This window comes from Salvelinus namaycush, unplaced genomic scaffold (genome assembly GCF_016432855.1).
Source record: "Salvelinus namaycush isolate Seneca unplaced genomic scaffold, SaNama_1.0 Scaffold191, whole genome shotgun sequence".
Taxonomy (NCBI): domain Eukaryota; kingdom Metazoa; phylum Chordata; class Actinopteri; order Salmoniformes; family Salmonidae; genus Salvelinus; species Salvelinus namaycush.
In genome coordinates this window covers 21,551-25,860 of record NW_024058686.1, presented here as the reverse complement: position 1 = coordinate 25,860, position 4,310 = coordinate 21,551, and positions in this window count along the sequence as shown.

The following is a 4,310-nucleotide window of genomic DNA, read 5'->3' as shown; positions in this document are numbered from 1 at the left end:
TTGATCATTCATATTTACAATTCATGTAACTTTTAGTAATCATAATTATTTATGCAATCAACTGACAATTTTCGGGTATAAATATATTGACATTGTTGCCCTTCTTTTAGAATAGCAGGGTTCATTCTCAGATGTGCCAAACCAAATGTACTAGAGCATGACATTGGGGACTGGGCCCCGATCCAACAACATGCCTATCTAGTGAACCCTGAAAAGAGAGAGAAGCTCCGCAGTGAGGTGGAAAGTTACTACGGATATTGCAGGAGTTTCCTCTTGAAATCAGACATGTCCGTGGTGAGAACAACCTGGTTGCTGATTGTCTCAAGGGGGGCAGTCAAAATGTTTTGTGTTTTGCGTTTAGCCAGTGCATTGCCATGGATCACAGTTTATTTTTACTGCACGTTTTTCCGTATTGGAGATGAGTTTTGTTTGGGCTCGTTCCAAGGGGACGAGAGTTCTAGAAGCTATTGGGAAAAATTTAATTGTTGACAGCCAGTACGTTTTTCCGTATCGGAGATGAGTTTTGTTTGGGCTCATGAAGCATTGTAGTTGATAATGTGAAATGGAAATTGTTTTCTGTTGTCCAACAAAAATATAGGATATATTTGTTGTCTTAAGGGGGAAAGTGTTACAGTCTTTGTTTTTTCCATTTATGTTTTGAGATTGGATTTCAGCACGTCTAGCTCGTTAGCACATAGGATGCACTGATTGGTGTCACCTCGTTAGTCAGTATGTGTTACACCTGTGCTGGCTTGTCCATCTCGTTAGTGGGAAGGTGTTTCACCTGAGCTGGTCCAGGTTCTATTTAAGAGTGTCTGGCCCAGTGCTCCAGTTGTCTTGATAGATGTGGAGAGTCAACACCTTTAGTTGCTCCAGCTTTTTGGTTTGCTTCCTGTCTTTAAGTTTGGTGTGGGTTTTTCTTTTGTTTGCCTCTTCTTGGGCAGATTTAGTGGGTCTCATGGTGGGTGTCTTTGAGGTTGTTACTAGTCAACTTTCATTGGACACCCCATAGTGACTTTCAGAGCCCATCCTAAAAAACAAGCTTATATTTTGGATTGGATATTTTAATATTTTAATCAATGGCATTTCCTTAGGATGCTCATTAGTCTTTAAGTTGGTATTATTGTTTTTTATCCTCTTATGTTTGTGTACTAAATATTCCTGTTTATTTTCATAGTTTTTTCCTGAGAAGCCATTGTTGCATGTCTGAAATGTGCTGTAAATAAAGCTTGATTTGATTTCAACAAATGAATCCAATGACTGACCAATCAACAGACTCTTGGTCCATCTTAGTATGAAAAACAGTATCACTTTTCCAGCCTGCTGAAGCTGTGGTGGAGTGGTAAACACTACCCCCGGCTCTACCAGGGGCTTGAGGTGGTCTCCCACAGCTCTGCTGGTGGAGTGGTAAACACTACCCCCGGCTCTACCAGGGGCTTGAGGTGGTCTCCCACAGCTCTGATGGTGGAGTGGTAAACACCACCCCCGGCTCTACCAGGGGCTTGAGGTGGTCTCCCACAGCTCTGATGGTGGAGTGGTAAACACCACCCCCGGCTCTACCAGGGGCTTGAGGTGGTCTCCCACAGCTCTGATGGTGGAGTGGTAAACACCACCCCCGGCTCTACCAGGGGCTTGAGGTGGTCTCCCACAGCTCTGATGGTGGAGTGGTAAACACCACCCCCGGCTCTACCAGGGGCTTGAGGTGGTCTCCCACAGCTCTGATGGTGGAGTGGTCATGTTCTGTGGCCTTGCCGTTCCAGTTCTTGACTGCCCCTGCAACACAGAAATTAACATATTTAGTCATATTATATAAAACACTCAAAGTAATGGATATGGAGCATCTATGGCCTCAGTTACACCTGGCACCTAAATGTGACTTCTGTCATCTGATCACTCCAAGCTGCATTAGGTTCAGATCTACCAGGATGGTCCTTTGACATAGTCTGGACGCAGTCAGGCCACTGAATATGCATAAGTAATGTAAAGAGATGGGGTGTTTCCAACAGTAGTATCTAACTAAATGCTTGTGTTCCTAGCTCCAACAGTGCAGTAATATCTAACTAAATGCTTGTGTTTCTAGCTCCAACAGTGCAGTAGTATCTAACTAAATGCTTGTGTTTCTAGCTCCAACAGTCCAGTAGTATCTAACTAAATGCTTGTGTTCCTAGGTCCAACAGTGCAGTAATATCTAACTAAATGCTTGTGTTCATAGCTCCAACAGTACAGTAATATCTAACTAAATGCTTGTGTTCCTAGCTCCAACAGTGCAGTAATATCTAACTAAATGCTTGTGTTCCTAGCTCCAACAGTGCAGTAGTATCTAACTAAATGCTTGTGTTCCTAGCTCCAACAGTGCAGTAATATTTAACTAAATGCTTGTGTTCATAGCTCCAACAGTGCAGTAATATCTAACTAAATGCTTGTGTTCCTAGCTCCAACAGTACAGTAATATCTAACCAAATGCTTGTGTTCCTAGCTCCAACAGTGCAGTAATATCTAACTAAATGCTTGTGTTCCTAGCTCCAACAGTACAGTAATATCTAACTAAATGCTTGTGTTCCTAGCTCCAACAGTGCAGTAATATCTAACCAAATGATTGTGTTCCTAGGTCCAACAGTGCAGTAGTATCTAACTAAATGCTTGTGTTCCTAGCTCCAACAGTGCAGTAATATCTAACTAAATGCTTGTGTTTCTAGCTCCAACAGTGCAGTAATATCTAACTAAATGCTTGTGTTCATAGCTCCAACAGTGCAGTAATATCTAACTAAATGCTGGTGTTCCTAGCTCCAACAGTGCAGTAATATCTAACCAAATGCTTGTGTTCATAGCTCCAACAGTGCAGTAATATCTAACTAAATGCTTGTGTTCCTAACTCCAACAGTGCAGTAATATCTAACTAAATGCTGGTGTTCCTAGCTCCAACAGTGCAGTAATATCTAACCAAATGCTTGTGTTCCTAGCTCCAACAGTGCAGTAATATCTAACCAAATGATTGTGTTCCTAGGTCCAACAGTGCAGTAGTATCTAACTAAATGCTGGTGTTCCTAGCTCCAACAGTGCAGTAATATCTAACTAAATGCTTGTGTTTCTAGCTCCAACAGTGCAGTAATATCTAACTAAATGCTTGTGTTCATAGCTCCAACAGTGCAGTAATATCTAACTAAATGCTGGTGTTCCTAGCTCCAACAGTGCAGTAATATCTAACCAAATGCTTGTGTTCATAGCTCCAACAGTGCAGTAATATCTAACTAAATGCTTGTGTTCCTAACTCCAACAGTGCAGTAATATCTAACTAAATGCTGGTGTTCCTAGCTCCAACAGTGCAGTAATATCTAACCAAATGCTTGTGTTCCTAGCTCCAACAGTGCAGTAATATCTAACTAAATGCTTGTGTTTCTAGCTCCAACAGTGCAGTAATATCTAACTAAATGCTTGTGTTCCTAGCTCCACAGTGCAGTAGTATCTAACTAAATGCTTGTGTTTCTAGCTCCAACAGTCCAGTAATATCTAACTAAATGCTTGTGTTTCTAGCTCCAACAGTGCAGTAATATCTAACTAAATGCTTGTGTTTCTAGCTCCAACAGTCCAGTAATATCTAACTAAATGCTTGTGTTTCTAGCTCCAACAGTACAGTAATATCTAACTAAATGCTTGTGTTTCTAACTCCAACAGTGCAGTAGTATCTAACTAAATGCTTGTGTTTCTAGCTCCAACAGTGCAGTAATACCTAACTAAATGCTTGTGTTCCTAGCTCCAACAGTGTAGTAATATCTAACTAAATGCTTGTGTTTCTAGCTCCAACAGTGCAGTAATACCTAACTAAATGCTTGTGTTCCTAGCTCCAACAGTGCAGTAATATCTAACTAAATGCTTGTGTTTCTAGCTCCAACAGTACAGTAATATCTAACTAAATGATTGTGTTCCTAGCTCCAACAGTACAGTAATATCTAACTAAATGCTTGTGTTCCTAGCTCCAACAGTGCAGTAATATCTAACTAAATGCTTGTGTTTCTAGCTCCAACAGTGCAGTAATACCTAACTAAATGCTTGTGTTCCTAGCTCCAACAGTGTAGTAATATCTAACTAAATGCTTGTGTTTCTAGCTCCAACAGTACAGTAATATCTAACTAAATGCTTGTGTTCCTAGCTCCAACAGTGCAGTAATATCTAACTAAATGCTTGTGTTTCTAGCTCCAACAGTGCAGTAGTATCTAACTAAATGCTTGTGTTTCTAGCTCCAACAGTGTAGTAATATCTAACCAAATGCTTGTGTTTCTAGCTCCAACAGTGCAGTAATATCTAACTAAATG